Here is a 16,185-nt window from a genome sequence, read left to right on the forward strand (position 1 = left end):
CCCCTTCGATATGAGTGCCTTCTTCTCTGGATACCGGCTCAGCGGAAGGGGTGGGTGCTTTGGCAGGGGCCTTATGTGCAGTAGTAGAGGGAGCGGGTGTTGCAAATACCACATCGGCCCCATCGAAAAAGCCTTCCATGGGTACGCCCATGGAGGCGGAAATCTCCTCGGCAGTAGGGCGATATATGGATAAAGGTTCGGGCTCCTCATAAAAAAAGAAAAAGAAAAAGGGGAAGAAGGTGAATACAAATACTGACGTGTAGACCAAAGGAATTATTAAGCAAAACAAAAGACATATAGCAGAGAGAACATGTGAAAAAAAAAAGGAGAAGTGAAGAAAAGAGACTTACCTCAGATTCAGGCTCATAAAGCAGAATAGGGCGGGTAACTGACGAGTCCTCCTTATGCTTAGACTAAAAGAAAGGAGGAAGAGGAAATTAGCAAGGTTAGCCGCAAGAAAGTTAAAAGAAATTTTCTTTCAAGAGAAGGGAGAAATAACTTACCCTCCGCTCAGCAGCAGACACAGGATAAGGGGTTGTTTTCCTTTTGCTACCTCAGGTTCTGCTAGCCAGGGAAGCAACTGTAGGTGGTAGTGGGGTGGCAGGCTTGGATTTACCGGTAGATTTAAGCTTGGCAGGAGCCTTCTTACTCGGTACAGAGATGTTTATTACTTTGACCTTTTTCTCCCAACCAGGAGGATAATCGCCAACATGCCAGTACCATCCCTTCTTCTCTACGTCCCACTCAAAGATGGCTGACCGGTTCTGTCTTTTAGCATACGCTAAAACAGACTTGAAAGGAAGAAGCAAGCGAGGGTTAACCGAGATTACCATACCTAGCCCATCAGGGGGAATAAGAGAGAAGACACGGCTACCCACTAGCTCATCCACAAATGTAGTCATCGCCGTGTGCCAATAACCGTGCATAGGAGGAGTACAAAGGCCCTCCCTTAGTGAACTGGGAACTGTAATGGCACTGAAGCACTGCCTCCAAAATTCAAAGGCAGTATGCCGCAGGAAAGGGCGGATTGAAGTAGGAGATTCCATAAGGAAGGAAATGTCATCGGGGATATCCTGATCTAACCTAAACTGCCTTCTCACCCGGTTAATAGGATAGTGAACATACCTAATGCCTTCGTCGGCTAAGTAAAGCAGCCATTCGGCATTAGTAGCCGCCAGATAAGTAATCATTATTTCATCAAAACTAACCAAGGGGATAGTAGTCCTAATGGTGTCAACAAACGAACCCATGACAGAATCCATACATGTATAATTTGCACCCAAGTTTCTATAGGCTCTCAAAGAAAAACCAACACCCTCATCAAAAGACTTAACCACAGAATAGCCAATGGGCTTCAAGCCAAACCATCGGAAAGCAAGCGGAAAATCAGACTCAAACCTACCACAAAAGTCAGTGATTACCTCCGGACATGTCTGGTACTTATCTTTAGCAAAGTGAGTAGATTTGCACTTTGCCAAGTATTGAGCACAACGCTCAAATAACAACTGCTGCAGTATGGTAGAGTGGACGGAAGAGGTAACTATATGGCAAGACCCAGCCTGACTCTCATCACTACAAAGAATGTCTAATTGGACATACAGATGCCCCAGGAATATGGGGGCCAACGACAGGCTCACCCCAGCAGATATTTTAATGGCCAAACGAAAGTACAAAGGCTTTATGGCATAGTGGGGGTGGGACCCAAAAACAAATTTACAAAGCCAAAACGCAACAAAAGCCGCGCGGCGAGCAGTTACAAAAAATTTAGAAAAAGAATTAACCCAATATGACAGTTTGGCATTTCCGACCATCTTTTTCCTCAGTTCGGCCTCAATAGCCTCTTCCTCTGGAGAAAACTCTAGGGTGGCAGGATCGGCATCACCAAGAATAGGTAGGAGTAACTGATTGGCCACATCTTCGAGGGTAACGGTGAGTTTGCCGCATGAGAAAAAGAAGGTGTGGGTGGTGGTACACCACCGCCGGACCAAATGTCGGACGTTGTAGAGGTCTCGGAAGTTCGACAGGCAACGAGATGAGACAATAGCTTTCAAGACGCCAGCTTGTTGCAACAACCCCATGAAACCCGTATCAGATAACTCACTGTCGACCCATTCTCTCCAACCCAAGGCAGTGCCAGACCCAAATTCGAAATGAATGGGTACGGGAAGCGAGATACCTTGGCAAATGGCTAGATCAGGGATTGAAGACACTAATGGAGCCCAAGAGATCTTTGGGTTTCGCCAGCCAAGGGCAAGCCATACGCGGCCCGGTGGCGGCGGCACATAGTCACCAGGAACTTTCGAGAAGTGAGGATGGACTTCATACCATGGATCGATCAAAATGGCGCATTAACTGTTGGGGTCGCGCTGTGTCGCTTCCCTAGTGGACTGCTCCGACTCGGAATGTTCCGTCTCCTCACCTACATCAGGAACGATGGGAGAGTCAGGAGCGATTGCCTTCCTTTTACAGCGGGAAAAGCCTTGGCTTTTCACCGGCAACATGGTGAGAAGACTTAGTCGGAGAAGATGGGTACTGGTGTTTGAAAGGGAAAAGATAGTGAAGAGTAAGAGACGAAGAATATGTGTTCTTGGAAAGGAAGGAGTTTATGTTTAAAGTGAAGAAGGATTCTTCCTTAAATACCCAGGTCATTAATAACGGCACGAAGGAAGGCGACGGGTCAGCCATCAGAATGGGATGAAATTAATGAAGCAGTGGCTATGCTTAGAAAATAACTGCCAAACTAGGAAATTCGAAGAGACAACCATGTTCGCAACAGGAAGGAAAATATATATATATATATATATATATATATAAGAAGGGGTCCACAGCTTAAAAAAGACCACGAAAAAAAAAAGAAGAAGAAAAAGATGAGAAGAGAGAAGGGCAGAAATGTCTTTTCATTCATATATGAACTGCAGGAATGTTTCATATGTTCAGGGGGCTAAATGTTGAGGGCCATTTATGAGAACCCAGGTGGAAAGAAAGAAAGCCCAATAACAATGGCAACAAAGAATTGACAAGGCAGACAACAAAACCATTAGGTCCAAGCGGCAAGAATAATGGATCACAGGCTCAAAAAATAAACAAATGGGTCTTGAAGAGGCAACTGGGCTCAAAGAAGCTCGAAAAGAGAGAAATAGCATCCCATGAGCAGTGTATGAGGTAGAAAAGTGAGAAAAGGCCATCGCAGGCCTAAAGTAATGCAAACTAAGAAAGTAAGGGGTTTATGGCAGGCCCATAAACCCCAAGGATAAGAATAAGGTTATTGGGCTAGGAAAGCCTAATGAAGTTAGTAAAAATCCCATGAGAATGTAGAATTAGCGAAAGGGCCGAGGAAGTCCAAAGAAAGCAAAATGGGCCGAGGATATCCAAAGGAAAGCCAAAAGGGACATAGGAGCCCATAAACAAAAGCAAACCAGTGGCCATGCCAAGCCACTAAGAGAAGGAATAAACGGCTGGCTCAAAAGAGGTTAGTAGGATTAAGTTATTATAGCAGGAATAACAGAATGACATTACAAGAAATAAAGGAAACTAAGGAATGGGCCAAAGAAATGTAAGACCCATCATCAAATAAAGCCCAGCTCCTGAGAGGAATGAGAAAATAAAGAGCAGCCCACATAAGAGGTCAAAAAACACGGACGGCGAGCCTCTAGATCACGACAGACGAATGGGCAGCAGGCAAGTTTTGGACACATATGGAATGAAGGCACGCGCAAGGCCTAGGCACTACCAGCCTATACCCAACCAATACAGAGCATGGTGAGGTCTGGGGGTCAGAGGATCAGAAGGCATAGTTTGGTGGTAGGGAGAGGGGAAAAATCTATTTTTATGGTTCCGGCTCTTTCAGGGAGGTGTCTTACTGGAATGGCTTACTAACCAAAAGAGGCAAGCTGAGTTGGAACCATTAGGTGCATGCCATGAGGGATAGGGAGAGAGGAATAACCCAGACCGTAGCAGGAAAGGGTGCCACCGCAAACTAGCAAGCAAAATACTTTTCCTTGTCTGGTGATGGGAGGATGACACACAGACGGAACAGTGATGATCGGCCAGTACACCCAGACCAGACAAAGGGAGTTAAGGGTTAAAACTGTAAAATTAGGTCACGGCAGGCACTATAAAAGGAGGGTCTTGCCGTGAACAGAAGGAGGAGGAACAACGGAACTTTGACTAAGAGATAGAAAACTTAAAAGAAATAGCAAAGAAAACGAAGTGAGAAGAAAGAAAGAAATAGTGAGAATTAGAAAGGTGGGCATGCACCGGTAGATTAGTCCCTTCTCTCCCTCATGAAATCCGGCCCTCTGTAAGAAAAACTCGAAAGTACCTACGCAGAAAACCACTCAGACCCGTTTCTCTCAGAGATGTTAACCTCTACAGCACGACTCTTTCCTGAGAGATTGACTGCTTTAAGGAGGGACGTTCTCCCCTTTGTGGTTTTACTCCGGCGGATTGAATTTTCGGTCGATTTCCTCTAGTATTCCGACTAACCCATGCTTATAAACATTTGATGTCCTCTGTTATTCTTTTTCTTTCTCTTCTATAAAAAAGAAAACAAATAGTATTGTTATTGTAATTGATTTTAAGGGCAATTTGGTCAATTCCCCATTAAAGTGGCTAGATATTTTCTGTTTATTTTATTATTATTATGTCTGCCTGCCACGATTTGTCTAAAACAATTTCGCCTACCGTGAACACGTCCCTGGCAGATTTGACCTAGTTTACGCACAAGCCGGACCAACTTAAGCTGAAGTTGGGCCGGTTTGACTCTCTTATCCTGAAAAAACTTGGGCTCAGTGCAGCAGGAGGCAACCCAACACCACTAGCACGGCCCACTCCCGTACATGTCTCTAAATGGATAAAAAGGATGTTTTTCTTCCTTGGCCCATTAATACTATATTGGAGGGGAACAAGAATTACTTATCTTGGTCTCAAGCTATGCGCAGTTTTCTTAAGGGTCGCATGCTCTGGCATTACTGCACTTGTGCAGTCACCATTCCTGTCAAGGGAGCAAGTGAAGAAGATGTTGCCTTTCTTGGTCGTATAATTGAATGGGATAGTCACAACCACATGATCCTCACATGGATTTGGAACACTTCCATTCTCTCCATCTCCAATTTGTTAGGCAGCTTTGATGATGCAAAATCAGCATAGGGTATGTTGGCTAAAAGGTACTCCATTACTCATGGATCCATGAAATATCAGTTAGTGGTTGAATTACATCAACTCAGGCAAGAACCAGGGCAATCCATCAATGACTACTATGATCAGTTTCGCTTCATTTGGGACCAAATTGACCTTTCTGATCCAACTTGGGCATGCTCAAAGGATGCTTAGCAATATGCTTCCATTAGAGATGAATTTCACCTCTATGAATTCTTGATGTCATTTCACAAGGACTTTGAGCCCATTCGAGGTTAGTTTCTAAATCACAGTCCTGCTCCCTCTCTTGATACCGTTGTGAACGAGTTGGTTAGAGAAGAAGCTTGTCTTGCAACCCTTTAAGCTCATAATAAGCTCAATGTTTTGGCTATTACTCCTTCTGCTCCACCCATAGAGTAACCTCAGCAATCAGGTGATTCCTCTAGCTCTAGCAATCGTCGCAAGCAGACCAACAAAAAGTTTTACAATTATTGCAAGCGTCCTGACCACACCATTGAGACTTGTTACCGTCGCAACAAATCTATTGCTGCTGTTGCTAACACTGAGCCTACTCCGTCGATGGCTTCCATTTCAGCTGAGTCTTAATCTTCTGGATCCACTATCAACCTGTCCCCCACTGAACTACAGGAGATCATAGCTCAGGCTATTCGTATGGCTGATAATGCATCTCTTTCCACTGCTCTCTCAGTTCTACCCGGTAAGTCTTAAACTTGGCTTTTTGATTCTGCTTGTTGCAATCACATGACATCTCACTCGTCCTTATTCTCCAAACTTGACCTTGCACCACATCCTCTAAATATTCATATTGCTGATGGTTCCACCATGCATGGGAATAGTCTAGGTTTTGTTTCGACCTCTAACCTCTCTGTTCTTGGAGTCTTCCATTTACCTGACCTATCCTGTAATTTGTGCTATGTGGGACAATTAGTTGAACTAGGTTATCGCCTTATTTTATACTACTTTGGGTGTATTGTGCAGGATCCAAGGACGGGGCAAGAGCTTGGGACCAGTCCTAGAGTTGGGCGTATGTTTCCCGTGGACAATCTTTATCTTCCACCTGTTGCTCCTATGTCTGTTGCTGCTGCAGTTTCTTCCTTACCATCTCTCGCACTTTGGCATTCTCGTCTTGGTCATGCACCATCTTCTCAGGTACAACAGTTAGCTTCTAAGGGTCTGTTGGGTTCTGTGTCCAAAGACAATTTTGATTGTACTTCATGTCAATTAGGAAAACAGCCAGCTTTGCCTTTCAATAACAGTGAATCCATTTCTAATAGTATTTTTGAGTTAATTCATTCTGATGTTTGGGGACCTTCTCCTGTTGCTAGTTTTGGTGGATCTCGATATTTTGTTGTTTTTATTGATGATTATTCTTGTTATAGTTAGATCTTTCCTATGAAATCTCGTTTTGAAATTTTACCAATATACAGCAACTTTGCAAAAATGGTTGAATCACAATTCTCCAAACGTATCAAAATTTTTCGATCTGATAATGCTCTTGAATATACTCAATATGCGTTTCAAGCTCTATTACATTCCTATGGCACTGTATATCATCTAACTTGTCCAGGTACCTCTCAGCAAAATGGTAGAGCCGAAAGAAAACTTCATCATATTCTTGACACTGTTCGTGCTCTTCTTCTTTCTGCTAAAGTTCCTACCCCATTTTGGGGTGAAGTTGCTCTTCATGCTGTTCATGCGATTAATCACATTCCAAGCGCTGTCATCCATAATCAAACTCCGTATGAGCGTCTGTTTGGGTCACCCCTTGGCTATAATCAAACTCCTTTAGATCTGCCTGTTTCATTCTTCTTCAACCTCATAAGCACAACAAACTTGAGCCTCGATCTCGACTTTCTTGTTTCCTTAGTTATGGCGAAACGTAAAAAGGGTATGAAAGTTCAAATATGTGTATAAAAACCCTTGAACGTTTAGACCCCCAAATTACAACTTAACCAATTCAAGCATTATGTCAAACAACTAGTGTGCGGAAAATTAACATAAGCTATAATATGGAATTGGAAAAACTAACTAAGCCAAATTAAAATCTCAACCCACAGCAGATGGTAAAAGGCAAAGATAGAAGGGAAGGAAGATGCAAACACAAAGACAACACACGATGTGTTATCGAAGAGGAAACCGAAGCCCTCGGCGTAAAACCTCTCCGCCGCCTTCCAAGCGGTAAACAATCCACTAGAAAATGTAGTTGGGATACATGGATAGCAATAGACCCTCCAAGCCTAATCTACCCAGTGCACCTAAGCCCTCCAAGCTTTTTGCTCCAACGAGGTTGCACCGAACCTTTTTCTTTTCTAGCTTCTCGGATTCCGCTACTAGACCATAGCATCAACCAATGAAGATTGGTTCCTTCCTAACTGCTTCCCAGAACACCAAACAGCCCTCTCACAGTAATGGATATGATGAGAACAAGGTTTTGGTAGAAAGCCTCTCAAGGATTTGACAATGGAGAGGAAGACAGTTGAGGAATTTGAAGAGACTCTAATGTATAGATTGTGGGTGAATCAATCTTGTTTTTCTTTAGGGTTTCTCTCTTAAAATTCTCTCTGGAAGCTCTCTTTCATTTATGGGTAAAAGGGGTATTTATACTGGAGTAAGAGGAATGTGAAACGTCAGGATTTACAAAATAGGGGTGGCTCGCGGCTTGACCTTGCGACTTGACTGAGTCGTGAGATCCAGTCGCGAGATAACCGTATGGCCAGTTGTCCTGTTTTGTCCTGTAGTGCTCCAGCTAGCATGACTGTTTACCTTCTAGCACGCTTGGCACGTGTGCTACGTCTGGCGGCTTGAAGCCGCGAGCCACCCGCGAAAACAAGCTGCGAGTCTCTATTTTCTTACACACTCTTGAGCAATCAACACTCTATCTCACTCACTACCCTTACAACAAACCCACCTAAATACAGGGTTACTAAATGCTGAAATACAAGCAAATTTGGCACGAAATAAAGCCAATAAAATGGTTGATTAAATTCAACCTTATAGGGTATAGGTGTTATGATCCTGTCTCTCATCATCTTCGTGTTTCTCGTAATGTTGTTTTTTAGGAACACCGATTGTTTGTTGAACTTTCTCACTTTCGTTCTTCCCTGACTATCTCCTCTGTTTTAGAAATCTTTCCAAATGAGTCTCCTATTCCTTCTACAAATACTTTTGATCCTCCTTTAGACTTCTCTCTAGATATTTTTGATGCTTCTCCTAGACAGGTCGAAGATGAACAGGTTGATGACGAGCTACCCACCTTGAGCCTGGGTCCCCTGCTCCTGCTCCGCCTAAAGGTCCTCCACAAGACATTCCACCTCGCCACTCAACCCGGGTAAGATCCATTCTTGCACATTTACTTGACTATCATTGTTACACTACCCTTGCTACAGTTCACGAGCCTCAGACCTATCGTGAGGCCTCCACTGACCCTTTATGGCAGATTGCAATGAAAGAGGAACTTGATGCATTAACCAAAAACCATACTTGGGATCTGGTCACTCTCCCTCCTGGAGAGTCTGTGGTTGGCTGTAAGTGGATCTATAAGATCAAGACTCGCTCTGATGGGTCCATTGAGCGTTACAAGGCTCGTCTTGTTGCAAAAGGTTTTACACAGGAGTATGGGATTGATTATGAAGAGACCTTTGCTCCAGTGGCTCGTATCTCATCTGTTTGTGCCCTCTTAGTTGTTGTTGCTGCTAGTAAATGGGATCTTTTTTAGATGGATGTTAAAAATGTCTTCCTTAATGGGGATCTGAGTGAAGAAGTCTATATGCAACCTCCTCCTAGTCTCTCTGTTGAATCAAATAAGGTTTGTCACCTTCGACGTGCACTTTATGGCTTTAAACAAGCTCCACGAGCTTGGTTTGCCAAGTTCAACTCCATTATCTTTCGCTTGGGTTACACTGCCAGTCCGTATGATTTTGCCTTATTTCTTCGTCATACTGATAAAGGCACCATTTTGCTTCTTCTATATATGGATGATATGATCATAACTAGTGATGACCTCAGTGGCATTTAAGAACTCAAGGATATTATCAGTCAGCAGTTTGAGATGAAAGATCTTGGACATCTCAGCTATTTCTTGGGTCTTGAAATTACTCATTCCACAGATGGTCTTTATATTACTCAAGCCAAGTATGCTTCTGACCTTTTGTCTCGAGCTAGACTCACTAACAGTAAAACTGTTGACACTCCAATTGAGCTTAATGCACATCTGACACCCTCGGGGGGGAAACCATTGTCTAATCCTTCTCTTTACAGACGATTGGTTGGCAGCCTAGTTTATCTCACAGTTACTCATCCAAACATCTCTTATGATGTTCATCAGGTGAGCTTGTATGCTCCACGATCAACTCACTATGCTGCTGTTCTGCGCATTCTTCGATACCTGAAGGGCACTCTCTTCCATGGCCTTTTCTACTCAGCTCAGTCTCCTTTTATACTCTGTGCATTCTTTGATGCTGATTGGGTAGGAGATCCCACTGATCGCAGGTCCACTACAGGTTATTGCTTTCTCCTTGGTTCATCTTTGATTTCTTAGTGAAGTAAGAAACAAACTTTCGTGGTCCACTCCAGTACTGAAGCAGAATATCGTGCTCTTGCTGATACCACATTTGAGCTCCTTTGGCTACGATGGCTTCTTAAGGATTTGGGTGTGTCCACATTGATAGGCCACAAACTGAATGACCCCTTATGATAGAAATTAATTAATTAATTAGCCAAGTTATTAATTAATCAATTTATCATGTAAATGCATGGTAGCACAAACAAATCACCAATAAACTAAATATGCAGCGGAAAATAAATAACACGGTGATTTGTTTACGAATGGGGAAAACTTGACGGCAAAAACCCCGTCGGGTGATTTTCAGGTCACTACTCCCGAAACTCCACTATTATCACAACAAGCGGTTACAAGTAAAAGAATCCAAGTAACTTACCAATTTACAGTTGAACCCTTACCCTAATACCCAATTGGACTTGTTCTGTAGTGACAGTTCCCCTTTCAGATGCACGACTCCCAGTACGTGACTAACCAATTGCGCAGATCCCAGTACGCGACTTCAATCACCAACTAAGAAGGTTGTTGGTTGCAAAGTTCATCAGTTCATCCATACGATGAAGATCAAGAAGATGCTTGGTCACAAAACCCTGTGATTCACATACACATCAACTTCTTCAAGAGAAAGAGATGAACTAGGGCAAAAGTTTCGTCTCCGGTCACAATTTGCTTGAACAGAGTTTGCTCAAAACTTGTGCAACTTGTGACCACTTTGACGGCCCTTAAACTGATCCTTTTATATGTCTAGGGTTAGGAGAAATGAAAGCCCAAAGACACATTCACAGATCCCAAGAAAATCATATTGGAATTTTGACAATCTTAAATCTCGACAGATAGCAGGTGTCGAGCAGTTGTCGAGAAGGTGTCGAGCACACCGAATGAAGAACAGGTTCCTTAAGCTCGATAGATGTAGCTATTGAGCCAGCTGTCGAGCTTTAATGATTTTGCACTTTGAACTTATTTTCTTGAACAGACTTGAAAGCTTCAATACTTGATCTTGAAACAAGGTTTCTTGAAGTATTTAAAACATCCTAAATCTACTCAAATACAAGTAAAGTGCGTTTTGTCAAAGGATAAGCCAATTACATAAAATCATGACATATGTTCTTAACATGTGAAACACATATGTCCTAACAATCTCCCCCTTGGGAAATCCGTGACAAAACCACAACAAACAAATGAACATATGAGAGAAGTCATAAATCACTCAACTCTTATTCACTTGTTGAATACAATAAAATCTATTCTAACATAAACTCTTGAAAAACTTTGTAAGAAGAGAGTTTATAGCAAGTAGACTTTGACAACCTGTATTTCTAAAACACGTTAAATAAAACTCATCAAGGTATCTTTGTGTGAAACAGAAATAATATATTGCAAACAAGTATAAGAAACATGTGTATAAAGGGAGAAAAGAAACAACACATGAAGGGGTAGGTGAAAGAAAAAACATACATCAATATAAAGAAAGAGATAAGTACAATATATGTCTATAAATGGTCACAAGACCTCATGTACAAGAGTAATGTATCTAAAAAGAAAGAAAAGAAAAGATACATACTATCCTCACTACATCCCTCAAAAAGTATCAATACTCCCTCTAACAAAATGGTCCTATACTAACTCCCCCCCTAAGATGGACTACTCTCACACCAAAACTACTCCCCCTTTTTGTCACGAATGACAAAGGGTAAGAGTGTTAAGTAGACATCTCATCGGTAGAGCTAGCATCTCCATCAGAATCATCTGAAGCATCATCGTCATCACCATCATCATCATCCTCATCCTCAGAAGCAGAAGCCACGGGAGAAGGTGGTGAAGGAGTAGCCTCAGGAGCAAAACCACCCATGGACGCCTGTCGTCGTGCAATACAACTGACACAAACATTCACCTAATACAACTCCGTAGAGAGTGTATCGAAGCGAGCATCCATGCGTTGCAGTTGCGCCAATGATATCTCCTAAAGACACATCGCCCGAAGAAGAAGGAGAAGCCGATGTGGATGGAGCCAAACGGGATGGAGCGGAACGGGAGGAAGGAGCTGCTGAATCTGACTGTCGCGACCAAAGCTGGGCCTCGCTACGTTTAACAGTAGCGTAATCTATGGCACATATGACGGTAAAATGGTCGGAAGAGGGAAAAGGAACGGAAAATGGCGTAAGATCCTCGTGATAGCGGAAGGAAAGATGAGCTTATCACGGGACGCCGAATCTAGACGAACATCTATAATAGACAAAATGAAATGAGAAGGAAAGTCTATGGTAAGATGCTCAAGAAGAGACAACAAAAATAGAGCACGAGGCTCTGTAATGGAGTTATAGTGAGAGAGGGGATGCAAAACAAAAGTCATCACCATGTTCATGAATCTAGGACCTTTAGCAAAATGTCGATATGGTGTAAAAAGACGCTCACCCCAAGCAGTAGGGCGCTCACAGAAAGCAAACATGAGCTCATCCCTAGACACAGTCCTCAGACACTCACAACTAGGATAGTTAGGAAACTCTATCCTAGGGACCCGAAGCACATCCACAACCAATTGCGGTGTGATAGGAATGCGCGTACCTCGAACGCGAGTGAAGAAAAGAGGTACTGACCAGTCAACCCCGTGCATGTTAGAGTAGAACTCCTAGATAACCACGAGAGGACAGGTGACCGGGACGTCACACAGTGACTCCCATCCCCTACTGTGAATGACAGAGGGAAGGTTGGTGTTTGCGAAATCCGTCAAAATGACTTGGCGTTCCGAATGAATGCCTCGTCTAGAAAAGTTCTTTGAAAATGCCTTAAAGGCATCATCATCACGGAACTGGATATGAGATAGGGTAGGATCAAATGAAAAAGAAGCACCGGAACAAAGAGAGTTCCGTGCTGGAGTGGATTTACGCTTAGGTGCCATAGACACGACTAACGTAAACTAACAGAGAGGGAGAGAAGGAATGACAATCAGAAAAGTCCCAAACAGTTTCAAATATATCAAATATATTGAAAAGAAATATGTATGCATGGGAAATGCATGAACATGTGACATGCAAAGGAAATTGCATCATGTGTTCAGCCCAATCCAAACCTATCAGCACACAAACATATAACACACATCTAAATGCATGGCAATACCATTATAATGCTAATGTGATGCAATGTATGAGGTTTTAAACACATTTAAGTGAAAACCCAACCCAAAATTTCAATGAAAGCTCATCAATTTTGAAAAACCCCAAAAATTTTCAAAAATCCCAAATCCTAGGTTTCAAAACATGAAATGCATGAATGAGAAAGGATTAGAAGCTTACCAAGTGAAGAAAAACTTGAAAAACCTTGTAAAATCCTTGAGAACCAAGATTGGAGTGTTTTTGGGAGAGAAACAAAGAAGTATCGAGAGAGAGATCGATGGAAATGAGAACCGGATCGCGTAGAGGCCTTATATAGGAAAGCCAGTAAATCTCGACAGATGCAGGTATCGAGAGGTATCGAGCGATCTGTTGAGAAGGTGTCGAGGAAATGCTCATCGACAGTTGAGGTGTCGAGAAGGTATCGAGGATCAACTCAACAAAATTAAGAACAGAAGCTCGACTGATCCACCAGGTGTCGAGAAGCTATTGAGCATACAAACCTAATCTCAATCGATCCACCAGGTATCGAGGTGCAGGCAAGATTGTGATAAGAAAAAGCTTTAGGAAGCTCGATAGATAGCCAACTATCGAGGAGGTATCGAGGAGGTGTCGAGCCAGCTTTTAAAAACAAGTTTTTGAGATGTGAAAATCACAGACATGAATGCAATTCAACATGCAACTCAACCAACGATCCAATCAACATATTAAGCTCTCAAAATCATCTCTCAAATGAAAATTTAAGCACAAGGATCTCCCAAAACACACACACACACACACACACACACACACACACACTAAACAAGTCTAACCAATTTTATATTTCAAAAACAAGTCTAGACAGTTTAGTGAGCATACATTAATACATGTAAAACCTCGTGATGGCCAAATCACATTGTACCTGCACATGTATCAAGAATAGCAAAGAATATTGGGTGTTGTGTGTGAAAAACATCGCAAGATTGCATAAGTGTATGCATGTTATGACGATTTAAGATATGGGAAAATCACTTTAACTTACACACAATCATAACTGCTTGATGGGGACTATCACCTTTGAGGTACATCCTATAATTGCCACATCTCCTAGAATACATGCTTGCAATCATATTTAAAGCATTTTTTATCTTTTTGCTTTTGATTTTTCTTTGCATATTTTTCTTTTAAACATATCATGCATGGGCTTATTAGAGAGAGAAAAGAATTACCTAATGATATTTGACATTCAAATTTTGCTATGCCTGAGCACACAAATGTCATTGACACTGCATTTTTGCTATGTCGAAGCATACAGGTGTCATATTATGATTGGCGAGCAACAGTGGTGAGATGGTTATTTATGCCTTTCTCTCAGAATTTTTTAGTCCTTCCCGTCAAAAAGGGTGATATAAGTGTTAAGTTTAAGAGACAACCTAATCTTACTTATCACAAGCACGAGCCACAAAGCTCACTTGCTTAGTTGTACATAGAGATACTCATCTAAGTTACAAATGATACAAAGTTTAGAAGACTTTGTTTCAATGGCCATCCAAGGTACACAAGTACCAAAGTACACAAAATACACACTGTTTTTGTATTTTTCTGATTTTTCAAATTTTTTTTTAATTTTTATAAAGAAGAGAAAAACAATGCAAAAACTGAAAAATAACCAAACAAAAACATGTTAAACAAACAAAGCATAAAAACTAGACTGATTTAAAACATAAAAGCAAAACACATAAGTAATGCACACACAAAAACAAGAAGAGAGAGAGAAAAGTGACAGAATCACTTGAAGCCCTTTTCCTTCTATACCTAACCTTTCCGTCTAGCAAACCCTTGAACCGGTGGTGAAGAGGAAGAATTAAAACCGTTCAAGTTCGAAAGGAACATAAGGGCTTTAAGAAGATCTTCAAGGGGAGCAAGAGAGGATTGAAGCTGATTCTGGTTCCCAGATGCTATCATGCCATTGCTCTGTTGAGTGGCAAGCCATTTGTAGCAATTTGTAGCAATTTGGTCGAGTATGACCGACAGCTCCACAATGATGACAGAGATGCTGCTTCTTTTGTTTAGGCTTTTGAGAGTTAGCCTTCTTAGCCCTAGGGTTTTTAACATCTGTCTTCTCAAGTTTAGGGGGTGCTCCTAAGATAGATTTACCCTTGTCTAAGTTCTCACTAGCTAATTCAGTTTTAATCTCATTGTTCTCAGTTTTAAGATTATTAGCAGAAGGAACAAAAACAGTAGTACTAGAAGAAGCAGTATTAGAGGAAGAAAGACCATACCCTAAGCCTGTTCGATCTGAAGCAGATTTCTGAATGCTTAGCATCTCATCCAGCTTTGCGCTTGAAGTCATTTCCAGTTGAGCTCTGACTTGACATAGCTCTACTTCAAGCTTCTTGGTCTTCTCAGCCAAGAAATTGTTCTCAAACCTCAGTGCCCCAATAGTCTGATTAGCCTCATCAAACTTTGTGGAAAGCTCCTCACGGTCAAGTTCCACATCACTAAGCTTCTTAGTGGTTAGCTTATACAGTTTCTCATGCTTCTCAGAAAACTTGTACAGTTTCTCATAAGCTGTATGGATGTCATCTTGATCATCTATCTTCTCAAATTTTGATTCCACCGGTTCTTCTTCTTCAACCACATCTTCAACAATCCTATCAGTAGGATTGACTATGGCCATGAAGGCATTTAAGATTCCGTCATCCTCATTATCGAAATCATCCTTAGGCTCAGTGTCACTCAAGGTAACAGCAAGTGCCTTGCTCTTCCCAATTCTCTTGAGATATGTAGGACACTCATGCTTCATGTGACCGAAGCCTTGACACCCAAAGCACTTAGGTCCTGAGGGAACAGTGTACTGACCACCTTCTTTAGCATCTTTCTTCCCTTTGTCTTGGCCTTTAAACTGAGAAGAACTGGATTGCCTGTGATCCTTGTTGAAGCCCTTTCCATTGGCGTTCTTCATAAACTTCTTGAACTGCTTGGTAATGTAGGACTTCATCTTGGAATCTTCATCATCAGAAGATTCATCTGTTTCACTGCTCTTGGCCTTCAGTGCCATACTCTTGTTTTTACCCGACTTGCCTATTCTTGTCAACCCTAGCTCGTAGGCCTACAAGTTTCCAACCAGCTCAGTCAGAGGAATCTTTTCAATATCCTTTGATTCCTTTATTACCGTAATCTTGGCATGAAATCTCTCGGGCAGAGATCTGAGCACTTTCCTTACAATCTTGGGTTTAGGAATGGTTTCCCCAATATTGAAGGCTGAGTTCACTGTGTCCTTTAGCTTGGCATAGAACTCATCGAAAGACTCATCCTCCTCCATCTTTATCTCTTCAAAGCTTGTAGTGAGCCTCTAAAGTTTTGAGTCCTTGACAGCCTTAG

Source organism: Quercus robur, chromosome 11 (assembly GCF_932294415.1).
Source record: "Quercus robur chromosome 11, dhQueRobu3.1, whole genome shotgun sequence".
NCBI lineage: Eukaryota > Viridiplantae > Streptophyta > Magnoliopsida > Fagales > Fagaceae > Quercus > Quercus robur.